At 51.7% G+C, this 27,677-nt stretch overlaps 1 protein-coding gene and 1 non-coding gene across 3 annotated transcripts in view; both read right to left on the bottom strand.

The window, feature by feature from the left end:
* Positions 1–27,677, bottom strand: part of LOC119379531 (protease-associated domain-containing protein 1) — a 150,533-nt gene that overhangs the window by 29,648 nt on the left and 93,208 nt on the right. The gene's annotated exons all lie outside the window — the stretch shown is intronic.
* Positions 12,860–12,932, bottom strand: Trnaa-ggc (transfer RNA alanine (anticodon GGC)). Its single transcript has one exon. It is a non-coding gene; the product is annotated as a tRNA-Ala (tRNA).

Below are 27,677 nucleotides of genomic sequence, written 5' to 3'. Positions count from 1 at the left end.
TGCCGTCTACGTGAAGCTGGGGCCAAAGGGGTGTGTTGCCTCTGCCGGGGGGCCTTAAAGGTCCAATCACCCGGCGTCGGCTCAACCCCCAGGATCCCCTTTTCCCCGGACACGGCAAAGCCACACACGGCGAGGCGTGGGAGGGGGTCGAAACCCCCCCCCCCGTTAGCTCGGGTCCGTGGTGTCGCTACACACCAAACACCTGCTTGCGCAGACGCCCCTGCGGGGGTGTGAAAAATTCAGGACAACAATCTTTGTGTTGCAGTTCAAGAACGTGCATGCGGATATGTGCAGCAGGCGCGTTCTTTGTGACTTCTATGAAAGACAAATCACAGTTTATAAGCTGCCATTGTCACGTCGGGAGCTGTTCCAACAGGAGCCATCAGCTGGTGTTCGAGAAGTGGGACGTTCATTTCCTCAGCAAGAGCTCTCAGCGCAGAGAGTATGGCTCTCTCACTGCAGGACGGTTATGGAACAAAGCAGAGCTGGACAGATCCTTTACAGCATAGAATGCAGGATGTTTGTCGTTTGCGTTTGTTTTTAATACGTGAACGACAAATATGCTTGTTGCAACTTCAGCGATCATTCGTATGCTTCTACGTAAAGGCTTTGCACTGGACTTGTCCTGAAGGCGCCTGTAGAAAGGCGGATGCCTAGATGGTGGACCGGATCCAATATCTTCAAAGTGCTTGGTGTGGCGAACTGATAGGCTATAGCCCCGTAGTCTATGCGCGTGCATATAAGGATCCTGTATTTATAAATTCATGAGGCATTTTCTGTCACTGGCCCCATTTGTGCGCGACAAAACCTTTTAACATGTTCATTGTTTTCATGCACTTGTTTTTAATATATCTGATATGTGAAACAAACGTTAGTTTCATGTCCAGCACGACTCCTAGAAACTTATGTTCCGTTTTTACAGGCAGACAATGGCCCTGCAGTTCAACATCGGGATCGGGATGTAGGCCTCTCCTCCTTGAAAATAGGACGCAGGTGTTTTTTTGTGGGTTGAGGCTGAAGCCATTTTCGTCAGCCCATTTCGATACCTTATTGAGACCAAGCTGTACCTGCCTCTTGCACACTGCACGGCTGCACGATTTAAAGCCAATCTGAACATCATCTACGTATGTCGAGTAGAACATAGTGCGTGGGATACATAGACGCAAGGAATTCATTTTAGGGGCGAAGCTCCTTAGGGTGTGGGTCGTTCCCTCCTCTGTAGTAGTAGTAGTATATAGCCAGCTCTAGTTTAATGAATTGCTCACTAGATGGCGTTTCATGTATTTCTTAGAGTTGCTGTTTAAAGGGCCCGTAAACAGGCTGCGACTTTTTTTTTTACACCCGCCAAACAAGCTCGCTAATCCGTACAGTAGACCGCGGCGATCACGTTTTCCGAATATTACAGCGCTGCGCGCCGCGCAGGCCCTTCATTTCGAAAAACAATTCCCGCGCTTCTTTCCTACGCCTGACCAATCCTCCTCGTACGCGCAGTGACGTCAACTCGGCGATCGCCGAGTTGACGTCACTGCGCGTACGAGGAGGATTGCGCGTACTGCGCGTACGAGGAGGTCTCAAGATCTCAAGAGCTCTACGACGAGCTCAGTGCTACGTCAACTCGGCGATCGCCGAGTTGACGTAGCACTGAGCTCGTCGATTGGTCTAAACCAGGTCTCAACAAACAATTGTCAAGTTAACGTCAGTTCCTGTTCCCACCCACCGCTACGAAACTGCGCCTTGTTTTTTGGCCCTGCGGTGATGCGGTTTCGGCCACGCAGTTGTCGCGCGTATATTCCTCGCACTGCATAGCACCTGCACGCACTTCGCCTTCGACATGAGGCGAAGCGTTGTTCAGTTGCCGGCTGCAAATCGAGCGGGGAGAGGGGAACCTCCGGTAGCTCGGACGGGTCGCGCTTGCTCGCGCGGCAAGCGGGGTTCTCCAGGCTTTTCTCTCGCGCCCCTTCGACGTCTCGGAAAGCAAGCACGCATTCCTGCTGCATTGTGAACTGTCACAAAGGTTTTAAAATAGTGAAGAGCCGAAAACTGCCCGTCAAGTTACGGAGCACGTGCGGCAATATAAACAATAAACAACCAGGAGCCGCAGCAAGCGGAAGTGCATTGCGACTGATCGAGCTCGCCCATGACGTCAATTGTTGACGTCGTGTCACGTTGTCGAAGTGGGCGGAGTCACGACGACGGGCTACGCCTTTTCCTCCATGTGGCGGAGAAGGGTGGCGAGGCCGCGCGAAAATTTAAAACCAGCTGAAACGGATGTTCTAACCCCTGTAACTTCCTTATTATAGCACGTACTCGCAAAATTCTTGCGGCCGCATGTTCACATAGCAAAAGTGCGCATATTTCTTTTCATTACAATTTTTGGACATCGGGGTTGTTTACTGGCCCTTTAAAGATGACACATGACGCTTGTATAATGCGAATGGCGCATGTGATTGGATGCCTGCGATCGTAAAAGGCGCTCGCTCTTGGCACGCTTTATCTTTCGCTCGGAGTCGCCGGATGGAGGCAAGAAGCACTCGCTCTTGGCGCGCTTCCTCTTTCGCTCGGAGTCGCCGGATGGAGGCAAGAAGGCACTCGCTCTTGGCGCGCTTCCTCTTTCGCTCGGAGTCGCCGGATGGAGGCAAGAAGGCACTCGCTCTTGGCGCGCTTCCTCTTTCGCTCGGAGTCGCCGGATGGAGGCAAGAAGCCACTCGCTCTTGGCGCGCTTCCTCTTTCGCTCGGAGTCGCCGGATGGAGGCAAGAAGGCACTCGCTCTAGGCGCGCTTCCTCTTTCGCTCGGAGTCGCCGGATGGAGGCAAGAAGCACTCGCTCTAGGCGCGCTTCCTCTTTCGCTCGGAGTCGCCGGATGGAGGCAGGAAGGCACTCGCTCTTGGCGCACTTCCTCTTTCGCTCGGAGTCGCCGGATGGAGGCAGGAAGGCGCTCGCTCTTGGCGCGCTTCCTCTTTCGCTCGGAGTCGCCGGATGGAGGCAAGAAGGCACTCGCTCTTGGCGCGCTTCCTCTTTCGCTCGGAGTCGCCGGATGGAGGCAAGAAGGCACTCGCTCTTGGCGCGCTTCCTCTTTCGCTCGGAGTCGCCGGATGGAGGCAAGAAGGCACTCGCTCTTGGCGCGCTTCCTCTTTTGCTCGGAGTCGCCGGATGGAGGCAAGAAGGCACTCGCTCTTGGCGCACTTCCTCTTTCGCTCGGAGTCGCCGGATGGAGGCAAGAAGGCACTCGCTCTTGGCGCGCTTCCTCTTTCGCTCGGAGTTGCCGGATGGAGGCAAGAAGGCACTCGCTCTTGGCGCGCTTCCTCTTTCGCTCGGAGTCGCCGGATGGAGGCAAGAAGGCACTCGCTCTTGGCGCGCTTCCTCTTTCGCTCGGAGTCGCCGGATGGAGGCAAGAAGGCACTCGCTCTTGGCGCGCTTTCTCTTTCGCTCGGGAGCGAACACTTTCCCTGCATTTCACCGATCACAAAGCGGTGATAATGAAGGGAACACAAACCAACAGTACAATAAAAGTTTGATGTTTAATATATACACGGTGTTTCACACTCTTCCTATGATGTTCTGGGCGAATTTCACGGAAGAGTTTCACGGTTTACCGATTATTCCCTCCGGAGCTTCGCCTCACTCATCATCATTCGCCCCGTGGATATGCTGTGATTGTTTTATTACAAAAAGCGTGCAGCTAAGCACACCCTGTGGTACTCCGGTTTCCTGGACAAACGGTAGCGACAGAACGTTGTCCAGTTGAACACGGATAGTGCGGTCGGACAAGTAGCTCTCTATTAAGTTCAGCATTTTACCACGAATACCGAGTTCCGAGAGGTCTCTCAGTATTCGAAATCGCCATGCAGTGTCGTACGCTTAGAAAAAATTGTGAATGAAAGCGTCACGAATTTGTGTTTCAATCTGTATGAGGTGGTCAGTGGTGGACAGCCCCCTCGAAAGCCACAATGATGTGGATCAAGCAGGCACTTTGATTCCGGGAAATGTATTACAGTTGAAACTCGCAATAACGAAATCAGCAGGGAAAGCACAGAATTTCGCTGTTGCGGGAATTTCGTTGGCGCGAGAATGCGGCAGAAAAGACATGGAATTTATAAAAAACACATTTTATTTCCAAAAGTCAGTAAGTTTGTCTTTTGCGGGCCTTACCATGCAGCAATTTCATGCCTCTCGATCGGTAATCTCGTTTGCAACGGCACAAAGTTCGCCCACTGGTCAGTGACGGCGGCACTGCGCTGTCACCAGTACCGTCATCAAGTGCGCCTACAGGCGAACATTCTTCCGGCTACGCTGGATCAGCGGGGATCAGCGCACAATCGTGGACAGCGAGCTGCACGCAACGCCGAATTCTTCGGCGATGTCCATTTTTTTCCTGCCTTTTTCCACCTCACTGATGATTGCAGCCTTATTCTTCCAGCGTGATGAATTTTCGCTTTTTCGTTGGAGGCGGCATCTTCGCAGGCAGCGAAATCGGACGAAGCAATCGCAACACACAGTTCACGTTGCACCAAGCGACCAAGAAAACGCTCCACAATTGGCTCTACACATGCGACCATGTGCGCGCAAAGGCGACAAAGCCAAGCACAGAGCCAAGCCAACGAACGAAACTCCATGAGGAATGCGGATTTGGCTACGTAGTCCGCGATAACGAGCACGTGTTTCGGCAAGCCATCATCATCATCATTGTTTCCAGCTTTTTTTTTTTTTGTAAACAACGATGGCGGCTGCTTCTTAAGTGCGCTGTAGCGCACTTCAGAAGAACAATTTAAGTGTAGCATGAATGCATTTCAGCAGTTTTCGAATGTAGTTAACGTTGCGAGAGTAGATTTGCGCACTCCTGTTTCAAAAATTTCGTTAATGAGGGACTGCGGTATGAATATCTTTCGTAGTCGCGAGTTACGAAATGCATTGACTCCTGTGGGCGTTCGCCGGTGCTCCTAAAATATTTCGTTGCGGCGAGAATTTCGTTCCCTCGGGATTTCGTTATCGCGGGTTTCGACTGTAGTCGACGGTTTATCATTTTCTCAAAAAGCTTACAAAGGCAACTTGCCAGAGCTATTCGTCTGTAGCTCGAAACAGAGGATGGATCCTTGCCCTGTTTCAAGATAGGAACAACAACAGCCTCTTTCCAGGAGGCAGGAATTACGCTGGAAAACCATATGGCATTGTAGAGGGACAGGAGTTTTCTGTGTTTCGAGAGGTAGGTGTACCAACATACACTACACGGTCGGAACCTGGGGAGGATTTGTTGCAGCAGTTTAGCGATGCCTGCAACTCAGCCAAGCAAAAAGGTTTATTGTATTCTTCGTATTTTGTACACTTGCGTTCTAGTTTCTGTCCTATTCTTGCCCTATAGCGTTGGAAACTTCCAGAATAGTGCAACGAGCTGGAGACGTGTTCGAAGTCGGCTCCCGAGAAACCTGCTTGGTCCTCCAGCCCTGCATATTAGCCAAAGGAAGCGGGAGTGTTTCTCGTCCCTGCACTCTATTGACCTTGTTCCAGACTTTGCCTTCGACTGTAGACGAGTTGATTCCCCGACAGGAACTTTTGCCAACTCTCTCTTAGAGCTTGCCGGCGTGTCCTCCTTAATTGGGATTTTATACTTTTAAAATTCGTTAGGTTCTTCGCTGTCGGAGAATCCCGAAGCAACCGTCATGCTTTGTTTTGCTTGTTCCTCGCTTTTCTGCACTCATCTTTCCACCAGGGAACACGCCGTTTAGAGCCGGAGCTGCTCGCTTCGGGAATACATTGAGAAGCAGCATCAATCAGAAGAGCTGCAAAATATTTCACAGCATCTTCTATTGTAAGACCGGACATCTCCGCCCACGTCACGTAATAGTTCGGAACCGTTCCCAATCGGCTGAGTCGAGCTTCCACCGAGGAGCCTGTGGCAGAAGGTTCTTTTGGTTCGGCGCACTTAGCATTATCTGGAAATGGCCACTTCCATAATGGTTTTTAAGAACATTCCACTTAAGATAGGTTAAAAGCGACAGCGATGAAATGCTAAGATCTATAGAGGAGTATGAGTTGTTTGCGAGGCTAAAATATGTGGGCTCCTTCGTATTAAAGACATAATTTAGAGGAAAAACGGAGCTCTTCAATAACACGTCATCGAGCGTCGCAGCGAGAATCGTCCCATAGAACATTGTGTGCATTAAAATCCCCAAGAAGCTAATAGGGCTCATCTATTAATGATTGTAGGTCCCTTTTGTGGAGCTGATGATGAGGTGGTATGTACAGTGAGCAAATGGTAATCAGTCGATTTAAAAGAACAGCTCGGATGGCAACTGCCTCAAGGGATGTTTGAAGTTTTAGATGAGTACACGCTACACTTCTGCTTACTATAATGGCTACGCCATCAGATGACGCCACGGCATCATCGCGGCCCTTTCGGAAAATGACGTATTGACGTAGAAAGTTAGTATGTTTGGATTTTAAGTGTGTATCCTGTACACACAGCATTTTTGGATTGTATTCGTGGAGGAGTTCTTGTATGTCATCGAGGTTCGTAAGAAGACCTCTTATGCTTCATTGTATTATTTGTGGATCCATATTGTACATGAAATGGTGCCGTGTGTACTGTAAGAAAGGGATGCGTGTTCACGTGTATTATTCTCTTTCAGGAGACAGGACAGCCGTCCGGCCCCGTGATGAGTTATTTTGCTTTCTTGGCACAGTCAGAAGGGCCGCGCCGTTCTTTAGGCACCAGAGGTGCCAACGTTGTGTCCCTTGCCTCTTGCGAGCAGGCACATTTCGGATTTGAGGCCTCGCCTGATGAGACGAGGCCTTGAGGCCCGACGACCCTGGAGTCGCGGGGCTCTGTTCGCAAGTTGGCGGAGTAGCCTGAACCACTGCCGCCTTGGGGGCAGGTGCCACAGCCGACGGTCCGCTCAGGACGGGCCGGGCGAGTGGCGGAGGTCGGTGCGACGCTGCCCCCTGACGCGCCGCATCCGCATTTGTGCCATAGAAGGGTGCGCATCTCTTCCTCGCTTCTCTAAAAGAGATGTTTTCTGTCACTTTCAGAGAAACAACGTCATTTTCTTCCTTCCACGCAACACAGGACCGTGAGTATGTGGGGTGTCATCACCGCAGTTGGCACAGTGAGCTGCAGCTTCACATTTGTCCGACATGTGGTCTTTAGAGGCACACCTGGCACACGTGGGTTGTCCTTTGCATGTTAGAGCTGTGTCCGTACTTTTGGCAGTTGAAACATCTTCGTAGTAGAACAGCGCCGGCGAAAACAACAGACCAGACGAGGAGAAGGACACGTAACACAAGGCGCACTAACAACTGAAAGTTTATTCGGTATCTGCACAGAATAAATACTGCCTTCACATGAATAAAGAGAAGAAAGAAGGTTGCAAAAGCTATGACACTGTATCGCGTGGTCACTCCTACTGTGCGTGCAAAACGGTTCCTGAAAGAAATCTGACATCCTTCTCTGAAATCAAAACGGAAGGCATGCTGACACAAGATTCCCCGAGCTTTTTAATCTCTAGGGCTTCAACAACCTCCCTTAGATTTCTTTCAGGAACCGTTTTGCACGCACAGTAGGAGTGACCACGTGATACAGTGTCATAGCTTCTGTAAACTACTTTCTTCTGTTTATTCATGTGAAGGCAGTATTTATTCTGTGCAGATACCGAATAAACTTTCAGTTGTTAGTGCGCCTTGTGTTACGTGTCCTTCTCCTCGTCTTGTCTGTTGATTTCGCCGGCGCTGTTCTACTACTATTATGAACCAATTAGCCCAAAAGTACATTTTGACATGAAACATCTTCGTGGATTGGGAATGTATGGGCGGACTCTTAGTTTCGTGTAGCCTGCTTCTATGGTCTCTGGTAGTTCGCTCGGTCCGAGTATTATGTGCTTGGTTGGTTTCTCTACGTTGTACCTTCTTTTCATTCTTTGTAAGTTGACGACATTTTGGTGTTTTCATCCTTTAAGAAGTTCAGGTACGGAGAGGTTCAAGAGATCGTGTGAGTCGACACCACGGACGGTGTTCAGGGACCTATGTGGGGTGACTGCGACAGGGATGCTTCCGAATTATGTAAGGTTGGAAAGGTTTTCGTACTGTTTTCTGTCTTTGAGCTCAAGAAGTAGATAGCCACTGGCCATCTTAGTCGCCTTGTAACCTGGTCCTAGTTTTTCCGTAGGGCTTTTTCCACCAGAAATGGTGAAATGGTTCTGGCTTTTTCGTCTGAGTGCTCGCTGTGGACAACGTGGTACTTTGGAAAATGTTCATGCGCCTTGGAAAAAAGTTGCAGGGATGCTTCGGTGCGTACCCTTTTGAGGGTACGATCGAGTTTGGAAAAAGATGAACATAACATGCGTTTACGCGTCGGCGACGGTGCCAACCGCCCACCACCGAGCCCAACAAGGGGACGCGACAGGAGATGTGCGAAGACAAGTCTGCCAGCGCCAGCCGCACACCACCGCTATAACCATATATGGTGAGCCAAGACTGGTCATCCACACAAGGCTAACCCTTGCCGCCAGGGAAAACGGAAGCAAACAGAAGTGAGGAGAAGACAGGACAGATGAAAAGTGAGAGACAAAGGCGAAGGTGCAGGGAGAGACAGACAGGAAAAGGCGACTGCCGATTTCCCCTGGGTGGGTCAGCGCAGGGCTGCCGTCTACGTGAAGCTGGGGCCAAAGGGGTGTGTTGCCTCTGCTGAGGGGGGGGGGGGGCTTAAAGGTCCAAACACCCGGCGTCGGCTCAACCCCCAGGATCCCATTTTCCCCGGACACGCCTCAACCACGCACGGCGAGGCGTAGGAGGGGTCGAAACCCCCCGTTAGCTCGGGTCCGTTGTGTCGCTACACACCAGACGCCTCCTTGCAAAGTCCCTTTACAAAGTCCCCGCAGACGCCCCTGCGGGGCGTCTGCGGGGACTTTGTAAATATTACGAGAAAAAATCACGAATTTGAGAAAATCTTCCTTATGGGACACACAGAGACACGATTTACACCACCTGGAGCTCCAATTAAAAATCAGCTTTATACCTCAATCGAAAGCCAATAAATAGGTGTTCTCATACGGCAACTTTTATCATTACGGAAGAAAATAATTTTAAAGTTCCCCACTGACGGCAATGGGCAACTTGAATGACGATGAACAAATGGGCCGCGTTACCATTGGGGCTGGAAGTTTTGGCACCAAGAGTTGTTTCAAAAGGGGGTGTACTCGCCTAACTATCCTGCATAGCACTCTTGCAACCGCTGTACTGAGCCGAGGGTATATCAATGAAATTAAATTTTGATTCCACGCGGCTTGTTTATACCCGCCATGTTTACAGTGCTGACTCAAAGGTCGCGCGATCGAATCCCGGCCGCATTCCGATAAAGGCAAAATGCTGGAGGGCCATGTACTTGGGCGGGACGACACAACCCGAGGTTTCGCATCAAACCCAACTATCCTCTTGTTCTGAATGGTAGCCGTGTTGGCGCGGGAAATTTCACGGCAGCGGGCGACGCGAGCAGCGAACTCTTAGTAGAGTTACTGTATATGCTACCTTTAGGTAGCAGAGTTGCGCCTCTGATAGAACTCGCCGCTCGCGCCACCATTCGCCCAGCGCGCTCACGTGCGCAAAAAGCATCCGTTTTAGGGAAAGCCAACTTCACGGCCGCGCGGGTGCTGGCGATCGCCGCGCCACCATCGCTGTATCAAGCCAAATCAAGCCGTCCGGCGAAGCGAAGGACGGTCCAGCTGAGTTCGGATTGTTTGTCGTTGTTGTGGTGGTGTCTTCTGCAGTACGTTTTTGAGAACGTCTGCGCGGCGCAACGCCCTGACTCAGTGCTGCGAAGTTGCGACAATGACAGGATGCTGCGCTCCCCACTGCACGAACTGACAAGAGCACGAAAAGGCCTTCTTCTCGATTCCATGTGGCAAGTCTGTCTCCGTCGTCCGTCGCCGTCTCAAGTGGTGCTGCGCATGAGACGTCAGGAGCCGGCGATAACGAACAAGATATATATCGCTTCTCTCTCACTGGTCAAAGGTTGACTAAAAATCGAGCGGGACAAAACGGTAAAAATATGCGCGAGTGACTGTGTGAAAGAGGCGATGTGTGTGAATATGAACCTTACAGGTCTATCGAAACAGCACGATTCATTCCGAGCACTGTGCGGCATAAAGTTTGAAGCATGACCGAGTGTTTATTATATGCCACATCTACTAGGCGTACGCGAAATTCTCGTTAGCTTGCGCTATTTGTAAAACACAGTGATAATTTTAGCACTTGTTTTCTCGAGCTATTCACTTAATCCTTTGAAGCGCTGTATCAAAAACTACGTGAAACGAATAATTAGGCTGAATTTAGTTGGTCCAGAATCGTGACCGTCGCACTTTTTCTAATTGCCATTTAAAACAAAATTATTAGTTGCGATAGTGTTCCATCTCCACTTAATCCATCTCAAATTATTGTTTCTCCGAGCTTTCCATTCTTTTTTTTTTTTCGAGTCGAAAGTCATTGCGCCAGCGACACGTTATGAACGAACGAGAGCCGCTGGGCCGAGAGGACAGCAGCAACAACGGCAGCCGCGTCGGCTCCTACATTCCTGAGAGGTGGCTTTCCTGCTTAGCGTGGATGCCACGGCGGGCAAGATGGCGGACCTATGCGCAACTCTGCTACCTAAAGGTAGCATATACAGTAACTCTAGAACAGAGGGCATGGAAAAGAAGGTAGTCTCCAGAACAAGAGACGGTGCACGGCCATACACGAGGAAAAACGGCCTTGTCGTGCGTTGTACGGAAGTATTATAGGCAAACGTGACGAAAGGAAGTACGGTGTCCTAATTCTTGTGATCTGGTTAAACATACATGGAGATCGGACAAAGTTCGGTCTGTAAGACCATTTGTTTGTGGATGATATGCTGATGTGGTCTTGTTAGAGGCCTGGAAGACTTCGGCAAGGACACGGGAAAGAAATGAATTGCCACGGTCGCCAAGGAGAACACGAGGGGCGCCGTGGCACAAAATAATGGCGCGCAGGACAAAATCGGCGACTTCAAAGGCAGCATCAGAGGGAAGAGCTGCCATCTCCGTGTATCGAGTTAGGTGGTCCACGGCAGTAACAATCAAGCGGTGACCGTCAGGGATGAGCGGAAGGCGTCCGTGTAAGTCTATGCCCACAAATTCAAAGGGAGTGGACGGCAGAGGTTGTAAAGGGCCAGCGGGAAGAGATGTGCGTTTTCGGTGCGGGCATGACGCGCAGGAACTGGCGTACTTGGCCACACTAGTGGAGAGGCCAAGGGAAAAACAGCGAGTTTTAATGAGGTCGTGGGTCTTGTGGAAACCTAGGTGGCCAGCTGTCGCGTCGTCGTGAAAGGCTTGTAAAACCTGGAGACCAAGTCAGCGAGGGACGACCGCGACCCATTTTTTAGTGAGAGGATGGTAAATTTGCCGACATGTTCCATCTTAAAGCTTGAAACGTGCAAGCTGGCGTCTTAAGCGGCTGTTGGGAGCTCTGGATAAGCAAGCGAGCCGATCGATGAGCGGCAGTATGTATCTGCATGTTGGAGCGAGGTGAGATCTGCAGATGAAAGAAGGCCTATCGACGCAACGGACTCTTTTAGGACTAACGACCGTCTGCTGGTCGGTGACGAACAGATGGAAGACGGCACTTGGCGAGAGCGGGCAGCGCGACAAAGCATCGGCATCTTGGTGTTGCCGACCCGACATTTATGGACACTGTAGTCATACTCCTGCAAACGCAGCACCCAACGGCCAAGGAGTCCCGACAAATTCTTGAGGGACGATAACCAACATAGAGCATGATAGGCAGTGACGACTGTGAAATGCCGGCCGTATAAATGAGGGCGAAACTTTTGTACGGACCACACGATGGCGAGGCATTCTTGTTCGGTGATGCTATAATTTCGCTCGGCAGGAGAAAGAGTACGACTCGAGTAAGCCACGACTTGTTCTTCGAGCGCGTGGTTCCGCTGCAGTAGGGCAGCACCGATGCCACGTCAACTTGCGTCCGTGTGTAGACGGTGCTGGGTCGAAATGGCGAAGCACTGGCCCCGATGTGAGACACTGCTTGAGTGTGAAAAGCGGCTTCGCAGTCATGCGACCAGACAAAGGTGCGCTCGCGGTCAGAAGTTTGTGCATAGGAGCTGCGATAGTGGCGAAATCATGCACAAAGCGGCGGAAGTACGACGCTAAGCCGAGGAAGCTGCGAAGGTCTTTAGGTGCGGTTGGTGTAAGAAAGTGCACTACTGCGGCAACCGTGTACGGGATGGGGCTCAATGCCATGTTTACTGACAACGTGACCTAGTACCTTGATGCTGCGACTGGCGAACCGACACTTCTTAGTATTCAGCTGGAGACCGGCATTAGCTAGACACATTACAACTTCGTCAAGGCATTCCAAGTGCTGTGAGAAGCTCGACGAAAACATGACGATGTCGTCCAGGTAGCAAAGGCAGGTCTTCCATTTTAACCCACGCAGTACCATATTACCACGCCCACTTCTTATTTTATTTTGATGTTTTTTTGGGTTTGAGCAGCAAGGACGGTTATCAACGCTCGAGGCTGTCTGCGAAGCAGTGTTCGAGAAGCTTCTCGATTGTAGTAGATCGTTCTGTTAAGATTCCGCGCCGTACGCGAATGTTCCAGCTTTATCGAGAGATAACGCCGCCACCAGCGATATCGCTGGAAAGTTCGATAGCGCCTGTATAAAAGCCGACGCACTTGACCGCTTGTCAGTTGATCGACGGTCGACGCCCTGTTCGCCGCTCTCAGTGTGTTGCGGTAGTTTGACTTTCAGTTTCCCGGCCGCAAGTTCGGCCAAATAAACCGTTTCATCTCGGACGTGCTGACTGCTGTCTTCGGCGACGTCACGACCACGTGACATCTGGTGGAGGTGCTGGGTATCGATCCCAGTACCTCTCGCATGCCAAGCGAGAGCTCTAACATCTGAGCTACACCCCCCTTCTGTCTGCGATTGAATCCACTTGAGGCTGCGGCGAAGGTAACAGCTTGCGCATGCGAGAGGTACTGGGATCGATGCGAGAGGTACTGACCCGGAGACTCAAAGGACTACCCCCTCAATTTGGACTCCTACCGGACAAGCCAAGAACCACGGCGACGAAGACAACGGGCACGATGACAGCCGCAGTGTGCCCTGCAGCTGTCGTGATGCAGCCGCCCAGAGAGCCGCCTACCTTCCATGCATCGCCAAGCGATGACCCCGAAACCTGGCTGGAAACGTTCGAAAGGGTCTCAACATTCAACAACTGGAACACCGAGGACAAACTGCGCCACGTGTACTTTTACCTGGAAGACGCGGCAAGGACTTGGTTCGAGAATCGGGAATCCAATCTTCGAACCTGGCACATCTTTCGCAGCGCTTTCCTGGAAACGTTCACAAGCGTCGTGGGAAAGGAACGGGCCGCCGCATTACTGCAAACTCGGGTGCAGCTCCCGAATGAAAAGGTGACAATCTTCGCGGAAGAGATGAACCGACTGTTCCGCCATGCTGACCCTGACATGCCCGAAGAGGAGAAGGTTCGTTTCCTCATGCGAGGAGTAAAGGAACAGCTCTTCGCTGGACTTATGAGGAATCCACCGAATACCGTTCAGGAATTCGTCTCAGAAGCCACGACCATCGAGAAGACGCTGGAGATGCGCACCCGGCAGTACAATCGCCGCGCATTTCAAGACAGCGCAGCTGTTCATGCCCTCGGATCCAACGACTTGCGCAAAACGATCCGAGCCATCGTGCGAGAGGAGCTGCGAAAGCTCGCACCTTTTGCACAGCCCGAAGTGACGTCGATTGCTGATGTTGTACGCGAGGAAATCCACCAGTCACTGGGTGTTCCTCAGCCGACACCACCGCAGCTGCAAGCAATAAGCTATGCTGCTGCAGCCCGACGCAATGCGCCCCCTCCTCGACCGCGTCAAGACGCCGCGCCGCCGCAGCAGTTCCGCCGTCAGGCACCGCCGCCACCACCACCGACGCCATACCGCCCGCCGACAGGACGAGGATGCGGCCCCCGAAAGACCGACGTTTGGCGTGCCCCTGACAACCGCCCGCTCTGCTACCACTGCGGGGAGGCCGGCCACACGTACCGCCGCTGCCAATACCTGACAGATGGGGCTACGCGGATTCGCCATCAACGCGCCGCACCCGCAGCCAGGCGAACGGCCTCGCGACATTGACGACTACCTCACCGGAACACAGTGGCAAGAACGACGACCTTCCCGCTCGCCGTCGCCCGGCCGCTGGCCCGGTACACTGGCCCAAACCGGGGCCGCTCGCCTAGCCCGTATCCGGGAAACTAAGGGCAGCAACCGATGGAGGTGCGGTTGCTGTACGACAAAACGCCTAAGATCCTCCGCGGCCGCCGACGACGACAACGCGACGAGGCCTTCAGAACACGACGCAAACCGGACGGAGCCCTCACGACGAAACTTCGCGGCCGGAAGAAAACCTGACGACGCAACGTCGAAACAGCGGGACAAATCGACGAAGCCGTGATCCGACGCCACGACCTAACCGCAACGCAAGACGACGAACTAGCGACCTCGATGTTCTTATCGACGGCCACAACATCACAGCTCTCGTCGACACCGGAGCCGACTATTCCGTCGTCAGTGGGCCATTCGCCACCAAGCTGAAGAAAGTAAAGACCGCTTGGAGTGGACCCGAAATCCGGACAGCTGGAGGCCACCTGATAACGCCGATTGGTGTCTGCACGGCGAGAGTCACCATCAATAACCGGACTTATCCTGCGAGCTTTGTAATCCTACAAAACTGCTCCAGGGATGTGATACTCGGAATGAACTTCCTAAGTGACCACGGCGCCGTTATCGACCTGAGGTCCGAGTCGATAACACTAACCTCAGACAAAGCGCTCCCGCCCCACGCGACGCCAAGGAACCATGCACGGAATGTGATAGAAGAGCAGGTGACCGTTCCGCCACGCTCCAGTGTCACTATTTCCGTCGGCACCGAAAAACCTGCGAACCTTGAAGGCGTAATCGACGGCGATCAGCAACTACTCCTGAACCGTCAAATTTGCGTCGCAAGAGGTATCGCCGAGCTGCATGACGGTAAAGCAAAGGTACTGCTGACAAACTTCAGCCATGAATATAGACACCTCAACATGGGTACGACGGTTGCCTACATCGACGAATGTGTAGCCGCCAGCGATGCTTTCGCCCTCTTCGATGCTGCCGAACCTGCTTCGACGAATAGAGGTCCCGAACCGGATTTTGACGTCAACCCGAGCCTTCCGAAGGTCAAGCAAGACCAGCTCAAAACCCTGCTCCTGCAATACAAGGCCTGTTTCTCGTCGTCATCGCGGGTCCGACAAACGCCCCTTGCTGAGCACCGCATTATAAAAAGAAAATTCTCGACCACTCCGACAGAGCCCCTACAGAGTTTCGACGCGAGAACGTGAGGCCATAAAGAAACAAGTCGACGAAATGCTATGCGACGACATCATCCAGCCTTCAAAGAGTACGTGGGCGTCACCCGTTGTGTTAGTGAAGAAGGACGGGACACTGCGCTTCTGCATTGATCATCGGCGCCTGAATAAAATCACGAAGGACGTGTACCCCCTCCCACGGATAGACGACACACTGGATCGACTTCACAACGCGACGTACTTTTCCTCGATGGACCTCAAGACCGGCTATTGGCAGATCGAAGTAGACGAAAGAGACCGAGAAAAGACCGCTTTTATAACACCCGACGGCCTCTGAGTTCAAGGTCATGCCTTTCGGTCTTTGCTCGGCACCTGCGACGTTCCAGCGCGTCATGGACACCGTACTGGCCGGATTGAAGTGGCAGACGTGCCTGGTGTATTTGGACGACGTCGTTGTGTTTTCCTCGACCTTCGATGAGCATCTCCGGCGGTTTGAGGCAGTACTTCAAGCAATCAAGACCTCTGGACTGACCCTGAAGCCAGAAAAGTGCCGATTCGCATACGACGAGCTCCTGTTTCTGGGTCATGTGATCAGCAAGTCTGGAGTGCGCCCAGACCCGCGGAAAACAGCTGCCATCGCCGACTTCGCGCCACCTACCGACAAGAAGGCCGTGCGCCGATTTCTCGGCTTATGCGCATATTACAGACGCTTCGTCGAAAACTTTTCACGGATCGCCGAACCACTGACGCTTCTCACGAAGACTAACGTGGAATTCAGGTGGGAAACGGCGCAAGTGCAAGCATTTCAGGAACTTAAACGACGCCTGCAGACGCCACCCATACTTGCGTATTTCGACGATTGCGCCGATACGGAAATACACACCGACGCAAGCAGCGTAGGACTCGGTGCCGTCCTTGTGCAAAAGACTGACGGGCTTGAAAGGGTTATCAGTTATGCTAGCCGGTCACTATCCAAGGCAGAAGCCAACTATTCCACAACAGAAAAGGAATGCCTTGCCATCATCTGGGCTACGTCAAAGTTTCGCCCCTACCTCTATGGCAGGCCCTTCAAAGTTGTCAGTGACCATCACGCCTTATGTTGGCTAGCTAACTTGAAGGACCCTTCAGGTCGTCTCGCACGATGGAGTCTGAGGCTTCAAGAATTCGACATTACCGTCGTGTACAAGTCCGGACGAAAACTCTGACGCCGACTGCCTGTCCCGAGAGGACGACGCCGTCCGAGAGGACGCGCCGCCGCAAGAGGACGACGACGACTGCTTCCTCGGAACTATAAGTGCCGACGATTTCGGCGAAAGGCAACGGGCCGACGCGGAACTGGGGGGCCTTATGAAGTACCTCGAGTGCAAGACCGCGGTTGTTCCGAAGGTATTCAAGCGAGCACTGACGTCGTTTTTCTTACGGAACGGCGTTCTCATGAAGAAGAACTTTTCGCCACTTCGAACCGACTACCTTCTTGTCGTGCCCTCATCATTGCGACCAGAGGTCCTCCAGGCCCTACACGACGACCCGACGGCTGGGCACCTCGGTGTTTCCCGCACGCTCGCCAGAATACACGAAAAATACTACTGGCCACGCCTTGCTGCCGACGTCGCCCACTACGTTAAGACTTGCCGAGATTGCCAGCGAGGGAAGACACCGCCGACTAGGCCCGCGGGACTTCTGCAGCCAATCGAACCACCTCACCGGCCGTTCCAGCAAATCGGGATGGACCTACTGGGGCCGTTCCCGACGTCGACTTCCGCACATGTGGATCGTCGTAGCAACTGACTACCTCACCCACTACGCCGAGACAAAGGCCTTACCCAAAGGCAGTGCCGCCGAGGTAGCCAAGTTCTTCGTGGAGAACATCGTCTTGCGTCATGGCGCCCCAGAGGTCCTCATCATAGACAGAGGTACCACCTTTACTGCGGACCTAACTCAGGCGATCTTAAAATACAGCGAGACGAGCCACCGCCGCACCACCGCCTACCACCCGCAGACCAATGGCCTCACCGAGCGTCTAAATAAGACCATCGCCGACATGCTGGCCATGTACGTCGACGTTGAGCACAAGACGTGGGACGCCGTCCTTCCGTAGGTGACCTTCGCTTAAAACACGGCCGTCCAAGAAACGACACAGATGACGCCGTACAAGTTGGTCTACGGAAGGAGCCCGACGACGACGCTCGACGCCATGCTACCGAACTGCACCGACGAAGAAAACCTCGACGCCGCCGCTTACTTACAACGTGCCGAGGAAGCTCGACATCTCGCCCGCCTGCGCCTCAAGACCCAGCAGCACACCGACAGCCGTCGCTACAATCTTCGACGACGCTTCGTAGAATACCAGCCCGGCGACGGTGTCTGGGTCTGGACGCCAATACGCCGACGTGGGCTTAGCGAAAAACTCCTTCCGCGATACTTCGGACCATACAAGGTTCTTCGACGTCTCGGCGCTCTTGACTACGAGGTCATCCCGGACGGCATTACGAACTCCCAGCGACGCCGCGCACGACCTGAAGTCGTCCATGTCGTGCGCCTTAAGCCGTTTTTTGCACGTTAGCGAACCTGGGGACTCTACTTTTACCTTTGTTATTGTAATTTATTTATGTATGCACTTGTTTTTTTTCTTTGTTCTTTCACAAGCATCGGGACGATGCTTTTTCAGAGGGGGGCAATGCCACGCCCACTTCTTATTTTATTTTGATGTTCTTATTTTGATGTTTTTTGGGGTTTGACCAGCAAGGACGGTTATCAACGCTCGAGGCTCTCTGCGAAGCAGTGCTCGAGAAGCCTCTCGATTGTAGTAGATCGTTTTGTTAAGATTCCGCGCCACACGCGAATGTTCCAGCTTTATCGAGAGATAACGCCGCCACCAGCGATATCGCTGGAAAGTTCGATAGCGCCTGTATAAAAGCCGACGCACTTGACCGCTTGTCAGTTGATCGACGGTCGACGCCCTGTTCGCCGCTCTCAGTGTGTTGCGGTAGTTTGACTTTCAGTTTCCCGGCCGCAAGTTCGGCCAAATAAACCGTTTTATCTCGGACGTGCTGACTGCTGTCTTCGTCGACGTCACGACCACGTGACAATATCTATCGTTCTTTCGAATGTGGCTGGGGCATTTCATAGTCCAAAAGGCATTACATTTAATTCAGACAGTCCATCAGGTGTAGCAAACGCAGTCTTCTCTTTAACGGACTCGTGCATCGGGATCTGCCAATAACCAGAGCGCAAGTGGAGACTCGAAAAGTATTCGGCGCCTTGTAAGGCACCAAGGGCATCGTCGATTCGAGGCATAGGATAGACGTCCTTACGGGTTATTTCATTCAGTGCTCTATAATCAACGCAAAATCGCACCGAGCCATCTTTTTTTTTTTACCAGCACAGCAGTAGAAGGCCATGGGCTTGCCGAAGTCGAAGGCCTGATAACGTTGCGTGCGAGCATGTCGTTGACTTCTTCTATAACCTTGCGTTCAGAAGCTGATACACGGTACACTACACTGTTAACGAAAATGTACCCAGCTGGGAGGTCTTCGGGGATGATGCTCCCGCCTAACTACGGTGACCTCTCCCCAACTCGAACACAACCGGAGTATATACATTTATTCACCGCCGTTCTCCTCCCGCGGGCGATGGAGGGAGGAAAAGGGCGCCCATTCTCTGATTATACTCCAGTGATCATGCCGCAAATACTCCGGTGCATCGCTCAACGGCTTTCATTGGCTGCTGCAGGAGTGACGTAGGTAGCCTCGCCGGCCGGCCGGTCCCCGGCCACCTCTGCTAAAGATCCTCCCTTTCGCCCGAACCATCGCGGGGTCTCTGACCGGCACTTGCCTTCCCACGGTAGAGGTTGGGTTATTGGGACACCTGCGTATATGATCTGGGAACGGGATGGTGACCCCCCTTTGCTGGGCCGGACGGTGCAGCTAAGAAGGAGAGAGGGAGGAGAGGGCAGCCGGCACGGGGGGAGTCGGCGGCCGAGGAGCGAAGAGAGACGTTCAAGCAACGATAGATGAAGGATCCTTTTTTAGCCATCTAACAGTTGTAAATGTGTAAATAAACTATTTGTATCATTTGGAAAGCTAGCGTCATCGAGTTATTGAAATCGAACCCTTTTATAACAACCAACATGGTACAGGCCAAGCCACCCGAATCGAAGTGCAGCGTGGATTGTGCGATGCCTTCGGCCACGTTCAGAAAAAGGAAATCGTTCCGTGTACCTTGTGGACATTCAGGCGCGTTTACACTAGAGCGACACGACACCGATTTCGGTCTGCCGACTGTCGCCGGGAGTGTCTTGTCGTGTCGTCGTCCTATTTACACTGCAACGACGCCAACAGTCAGCCGATCGTCTGTGAAAGACGCCGTCTGCGTCTTGTCGCGCTCCCAGCCTCTCGTCGGCCGATTCTCGTCGGCAGAAGGCGCGCGCAGCGACACCGACTAAACCTGCGCGCAAAAATTGAAAACGGGGGACCACCTGCTCCTCGTTTAAGCCGTCCTCCCTCCTTTACCATTGTCCCTCTCGGGCTAGCGACGCAGCCCCCGCCACCCCTTCCGGAGTCGGGGGACGGGGGTGCGGACAGACAAAGGGAAGCGAAGACGTCGGAGGGCTGTGCAAGATGCCCATTGTCAAATCCCCGAGGATCTCGAGGGGGCCTCCGTTATCTCCCCCAAGATCTCCCCCTTCGACGCTCGAAGCGACATGGGCAAATTTTTGCTCGGCCATAGATCTCCTCACGACCTGCCGACGACCAATCAGCCGACGCATTTTGCTGGTGTTTTTGGTCTGCCATCATGTTAAGGCCTGAACACACGTACGCGTTGCAGCGTGTCAGCGCGTGACTTTCTGACGCGGCGCCGCGCCCTCTCCGTTTGCAGAGAGAGGGCGCACAGCTTCGCGTAGCCGCGCGCCCTCTCTCCCTAAGGGAGAGGGCGCGGCGCCGCGTCAAAGGTCACGCGCTGACACGCTGCAACGCGTACGTGTTCAGGCCTTTACACTACTACGACATGCCGTCTTTGGAGGCGTCGGCGTCGTCGTCGACCAAGTGTGACCAGACGGTCCGGCGACATCGTCGGCGGGCGACTCGTCGGCCGACCGTCTGCGTCTACCTCGTGTGTGCGTCGGTGTCGCGTCGCTCTAGTGTAAAGGCCCGAACACACGTACGCGTTGCAGCGCGTCAACGCGTGACTTTTTGACGCGGCGTCGCGCCCTCTCCCTATGGGGAGAGAGGGCGCGTGGCTACGCGAAGCTGCGCGCCCTCCCTCTTTACAGGGAGAGGGCGCGACGCCGCGTCAAAAAGTCACGCGTTGACGCGCTGCAACGCGTACGTGTGTTCGGGCCTTAAACGCGCCTTTACAAGCGACTAAAAGCGTCAACCAAGGCTGTCATCTCATCGACAGCAGCAAGTTGCGGGAACCTTAATAGTGTGATGGTGCCGTCCACACTGTAAACGAAAATGTATCCAGCTGGGAGGTTTTGGAGGATGATACTCCCGCCTAACCCCGATGACCACTCCCCAACTCGAACACATCGGAATATACCGGAGTATATGCGTTCATGCACCGTCGTTCTCCTCTCGCGGGCGACGGAGGGAGAAAAAAAGGGCGCCCATTTCCTGATTATACTCCAGTGCTCATGCCGCAAATACTCCGGCTCAATCGCTCAGCGGCTTTCACTGGCTGCTGGAGGAGTGACATCGGCAGCCTCGCCGGGAGGCCGGTCCCCAGAAATGGCCCTTCGTTGGGCCATTCCCGTCGAATCTGCCGCATTGTGTCTTCAGAAATGTGGTGTCAGGCCCGTCTCTACAAGGACCATCTGCGGGTGGCATGCTACAAGGATCGAGACGACCCTGGAGGACAGCGGCACTTCCGTGAGTGGAGCCGCACGGTGGACCGTAATACAGAATTCCTTTGGTCGCTACTTCTGCAGCATCTACGTAAAAAAGCCAAGGCTACTCCTCCCGAAAATAAAGTGTTGGTGCTTGGTGATCACAGCGTTCCGGAACGACACCTTCGAGTGCTTCAAAAAGGCCCCAAGTTTGCCACTGAACCTTTCATCTCGCCGCCAGAAAGACTAACCTGTGTACGCAACATCGCCCGCCAAGTCCAACAAGATCTCCGTCCACGATTTGTCTCGGAAGCCATGGACGTGGTGTCTACCACTGCATCCGGTTCTCGTAAGCCACCTAGCATTCTTCCAGTGATGAACTATATACTTGATAATGGTTTGTTTGTTCTTGAGTCAGACAAAGAAGGTTTTTTAGTTGTTTTAGACCAGGGAACGTACAATGAAAAGGCACAGGGCGCCGTAGGGAAAAACTTTTCATGCGTCTCAGAAAAAGCTGAGAGGATTAGAAAACAAGCTGTGCCTCTGTTGAACGACGCACAACTTGATCATCTCGTCAAAGACATTAAAAAACCAAATAGAAAACCCTCGGAATATTTTTTAGTGTTAAAACACATAAGTTAGATATGCCCTTTCGCTCCATAGTGTCTGAAAGAAATACCTGGCAAAGCGTTGTGTCGTCATACCTTCAAAAGAATTTGTCCTGCCTAAAGCTAAAAGACCCGTACTTTATTTCTAGCTCATCTTGTTTGATTCAGCACTTGGAGATGCAGTCTCTAAACGGTTGTGCCGCCCTGAGCGTGGACGTGTAGGATTTGTTCTTTTCATTACCGCACAATGAACAAATGGAAGGTGTTAAGATTTGCATTTCACAGTGTAATGACGAACTTCAGTTTAGGGCTAGGAGCGGCGTTTCGCTAACATCCTTCCTGGAAATCTTGTCCATGTACCTAAAATCTACCGTCATTGGCTGGCAAGATAAAGTTTTGCGTCAAAAATCAGGCGTCTGCATCGGATCAAAAGTTGCACCCGTTTTAAGCGACATCTTTTTGAGCCGCGTTAACAGGAAACTTAGCCGCTGCCTTGGCGATACACTCTAAGAACTAAGAGAGTGCTGGGCACTCTCTTTGGGAGAGTATATTCTTGTCCCATATTTAACTCTCTTTTCCAGAGTAAATCACCTCTTCTTGAGGCAGAGTAGTAATGCCCCCTGAGAGGGTATAGTACTCCACCTCAACAGAGTAACATAACTCTTGCCGAAGCAGAGCAGCCGGACCCTTCCGAAAGGAGTAGTGGTACACCTCAAGAAAGAAATCGCAGAACCCGGGCGAAATAGGTCCTTAATATTGCATTTGAGAATTTATTCATGCGTAGATCGTAATGATGACATAATAACGAGCACTGCGACAAAAAAAAAAGACGTGAGGAAAAAAAAAAAAGACGCGCAAGTGAGATTCGAACCAGCGACCCTCAGATTGCGAGTCCGACGCGCTACCACAACGCCACACTCGGAGACGACCAACACGTCCTTTTTCTTTCATGTTGTCACTGATTGCACTGACCATATCGGTGATCTGTCTTTTCTTGTTTAGAAACGCCGGTTTGAGTATCTCCGTACATGCGACAACCAAACACAAGATAGTTCATTTGTTTGTTTTGTGCTTCCCGGTATCAGAACGTCAAACCGGCCTATTTCTCAGCAAACAAGATTAGCGTAACCGAGGATATGTGCGGCATTCGCATTGACCAGCTAAGCGGTTAGTCATTTCTGTGTAGAAAACGCTGTACTTCTGAACTGCACATTGAACACTTCAGTTTTCGTCACGCCCTTGGACATATTTTCGGTCACTATTGTCCACGTTCCGCGACTACAGCCGTAATAGCGCACTCTAGCCGTATGGACCATTTGGCTTAGGGCAGTGTACTCCGTGCGCGACGTTCGTAGCGAAAAACGTGGATACTGAAATACGAAGAACTTAAAAACCTTTCGAATGTAGTTTCGATCGTCGACCGACTCGATGAGGTGATATTCGCTTATTTAAATGCACAAATCCAAAGCTAAAAACGCGGATATTAGGCTTTATTCCAGTGTCTTCCTGTACACTGAAAAGCACTGGGAGGCGCTGGATTCCAGTGCCTTCCAGTACACTGAAAAGCACTGGGAGGCGCTGGAAACGCTGCTTTTTTTTATTAATTGTATCCAGCCCCGCGACGAATGCAGTGCTCTCTACTGTATGTGCGTGTGCTTAATGATGAGTGGTCATCGCTCGCGGTATGCCGGCACATCGACATATACTATATGTGAGGAGCAGGAGTATAACTGCGTTCTACTCTGTCATGCCAGAAGAGTATACGGGCATTCCACTCTCTCAGATGAGGTGGAGTATAGGCACATTTCACTCTCCCCTTTCGTACAGAGTGAACGTGCATTTCACTCTATGCGATGCTTTGCGAGAGTAAGAGAACGCTCTGAAGAGTAACTCTGCTTTCTTACTCTTGCGATACGCTGACCAGTTTTAGAGTGTAGTATTCGCCATGTCTGTAGGTATGTGGATGATTACCTGGTGGTCTTTGATAACGACCATGATTACAGTCAGATGACCGACAGGATTACAAAATGTTTTCAGGAATGTGGGCATGGCCTACGATTCACCACTGAGTTCATGGAGCAGCAGCAGTTGCAGTATCTTGATTTACGCCTGCTGTTCACTCCACAGCATGTATGTCGAAAATACCAACCGAGATCTAAAAAACCGTTGTTGCACGGTAATTCAGCCCACTCTAAACTCATCAAAAACGGCACTATTTTTTCTACCTTGTGTTCTTCACTCAAAAAGTCATGCCAACATCAGGTTCAAGATAGCTTCAATAGCCAGCTCCTTGGCTGAAGACGGCTGGTTATGGCAATGCTGCGATCACTACTGCATGTAATAAGCTCATTAAATGGGTCAAGAATGACAAAAGTCGCGCCAGCAAATTCTCTGTTGTGTCGTATCTGCATCGCTTTTCCCATGGTCTAAAAAGTATTTCTAACCGGTAAAAGGTCGATTTGGTGTTCTCCGCCCCCCAGAAGTTTAGAAGGATTTGTCCCCTTATAAAAAAAGCAGGCTCTTCTGTTAAAGCTGGATGTAATACTAAACATGTCCACAGCTTCCTACCCTGCAAGATAGGTTCAGTATATATGATTCCTTTGTCGTGCGGTAAAGTTTATGTTGGACAAAGCGGGAGCTGCATCAACATTAGACTGCAAGAACACCTACGCTCGCTCCCCTCCTCTAATGCCACTTCGTATCATCTAGTCAACCATTGCCGTTCGTGTGGATGTAATCCACACTTTATTGACACTGTCATTCTTTCACGTCATCATATTAAAACGACAAGAGAAATAATAGAAGCCTTTCACATCAACAGATTAAAAGAAAAATGCATCAGCCAAGCATCCATAGACCTGTCACCTAAAGAATTAGATTATCTCAGGCACACGTGCATAGTATAGTGCCACTTCGTAATGTTTTTCTTATTGTCTGTTTTTATGCTGTGTATGATTTCCACGAGGCTGTCTTCCTGCTGATATCGCCTTCACCTGGTTCACGTGGCACATTTGATGACAATGATTTGAACCATGCTGGATATATAAGTGGCGCTTTTTCCAATAAAATTTCAGTTGTGAGTACAGCGCATGTCCTGTCTTTTCTCGTCCTTGTATTCGTTCTAGCGCTGCCCCATACATTACACTATGAACCCTAACCAACTCGCCCACCTTTCCGTTATTCCGCAGAAACCATTGTTAAAGATCTTCCCTTTCGCCCGAACTGTCGCGTGGTCTCTGATCGACACTTGCCTTCCCACGGTAGAGGTTGGGTTATTGGGACACCTGCGTATATGATCTGGGAACGGGATGGTGACCCCCCTTTGCTGGGCCGGACGGTGCAGCTAAGAAGAAGGAGAGAGGGAGATAGGGTGACCGGCACGGGGTGGTCGGCGTCTGAGCAACGATAGGTGAAGGATCCTTTTTTAGCTCTCTAACAGATGTAAATATGTAAAAAACCTTCCTGTATCATTTGGAAACATAACGTCATCGATGATGATGTAGATGCGGTCACTGACCAAGTCAAGATGAAGAACACAGACGTTTCGGTACCTATACGAGTTCCTTGTTCACACTAACCAGGCAAGAGCAATGCGTCGTTTTTTTATGCTAAAATGTGACGTAATGAACGGGTGTAACTGGCAGGTAGATTCCCATCTGTCCTGTTGATAGTGTCGTCAGTCACCTGGATAAAAACAGATTTCAAAAGTAGTCTCGTGGTCGAATTCTTTTCCTTGCCTTTTATAGCAGCGTTGTCCCAATCGATGAAGTGACCGTGATTATCGGAGTGCTCAGCAAGGGCGTTTGACGCTTTCTTGTTGTTGCTGACGTCTCTTTGATGTTCCTTTAATCTCCTGGTGAAGTTGCCAGTTTCGCCGATGCAACTGCAGGTGCAGTCTGCGCATTTCGCCTTATAAACAACACCGGGGTATCGCTTGCTATCTAAGCGATCCTTCACGTTCACAAGCTGATTCCTAAGCATGTTGGACGGCATGTGCGCAACGCGAAGGTCATGTCTTGAAAAGATGCGGCTTAGGGCTTCGCTGACCCCAGGAACATAAGGGACGCCGGCTCGTCTTCGAAACGACTTGCCCTGGGATGGCTTGGGATGGAGGACACGATCTTCAACATTCTTAATAAACTTCTCCGGGTACCCGTTCGTCACTAGTTCTCGATGTACTGTTTGAAGCTCTTTCCTCATTGCATCGTCCCTTGAGCAAATGCGTGTTGCCCGAGTCACCAGGGAAGAAACAACAGATTGCTTGTGGCAGGCTGGGTGGAACGAATTGAAATTCAGGTAGTGTCCGGTATGCGTTGCTTTCCTGTGCACAGTAAACGAAAGGCTAGGTCCGGTACGGCTCACCTGGACATCGAGGAAAGGAAGGCCGCTGTCACACTCATATTCTGCGGTAAACTGTATGGCGGCTTCTATAGAGTTGAGCAGACGCAGGAGCCGTGGGGCATCGCTCTTATTGACAATGCAGAAGCAGTCGTCCACGTAGCGGACGAATATCTTGGGCTTGGGAACAAAGTCGGCGAGCGCTTTCTGTTCAATGACCTCCATGACCAAGTTTGCCGTAGTAACCGAGATGGAAGCCCCCATGGCAGTTCCGTGGATACGCTTGTAACACTGCTCGCAGTAGGTGAAGTACATGTTGCTTAAGCAAAATTCCAGCAACTCACATAAGTCAGCTACCTCCAAAGGTGTGCGCTCCGCGAGCGTTTCGTCCGCCAGCAGGGCCTCTCTGCATGTTGCTACGGCCAAGTCGACAGGGACCGAAGTGAACAGCGACTTGACGTCGAAGGACACCATTACGTCGTTTTCACCCACGGCAATGTCGCGCACTTTTTCTACTAAAGCTGAGGAGTTGGCAATGTGTGTAGCTGTTTTTCTGGCGAGTGGGCCCAACACTTGGTGTAGGTAACCCGAAAGTCAGTGCAGCGGTGACCTTGTGAAGTCGACGATGGGCCGTAGCGGAATCCCCGGCTTGTGTACTTTTGGTAGACCGTAAATTGCGGGTGCAGATCCATTAGTACACAGGAGGCGATAGTAAAGGTTCTTGTGCTGAGGCGGTACAAATTGGAAAATCTTCGAGAGCAGTTTCTGCAGCTTCGTTTGAAGGCTTGTCGCGAAATCTTTCCGCATCGCCACGTAAGTATCGCCGTCCGAGAGCAAATCCATCATCTTCTGATCGTACCCACTTCTGTTGAGTACCACGACGGCGTTTCCCTTGTCCGCAGGAAGTATGGCAATGGAGCTATTGTTCCGTAGGCCCTTGATGGCCTCTTTCTCGGTCGTTGAAGACCGGGCACAAGGGCCGTGCGTCCGCCACTTTGACAGAACACCGATAGCGCGCGTGCGAGCTTCGTCTCTTACTTCGTGAGGGAGCTGTGTGACGGCTCGCTCCACGGCGCAGATCACTCTCGACGGTTTGGGTGAGGCGCCAGAATTGAAGTTTAATCCTTTGCGCAGGACGGCCACTTCCGATGTAGTAGGTATGTACGAAGACAAGTTGAGAACGACTGTTTTAGTTTGGGCGTCGCCCTGCGGCCTGAGTGCTCTACCTGCCAGTTACACCCGTTCATTACGTCACATTTTAGCATAAAAAAGCGACACACGGCTCTTGCCTGCTTAATGTAAACAAGGAAGCCGTATGGGTACCGAAACGTCTCTGTGTTCTTCACCTTGACTTGGTCAGTGACCGCATCCTCATCATGATACCTGACCAGACGAATTTTCGTCGAACTCTTGATTACATAACGTCATCGAGTTATTGAAATCGAACCCTTTTATAACAATTAACATGGCACAGGCCAAGCGAGCCAAATCCAAGTTATAGGGGTTACTTTGTAACGAACAGATCCGCGCG

Source organism: Rhipicephalus sanguineus, chromosome 1 (assembly GCF_013339695.2).
Source record: "Rhipicephalus sanguineus isolate Rsan-2018 chromosome 1, BIME_Rsan_1.4, whole genome shotgun sequence".
Taxonomy (NCBI): domain Eukaryota; kingdom Metazoa; phylum Arthropoda; class Arachnida; order Ixodida; family Ixodidae; genus Rhipicephalus; species Rhipicephalus sanguineus.
The sequence above is the reverse complement of the archived record's forward strand: the minus strand, read 5'-3'. Positions and strand labels throughout refer to the sequence as shown.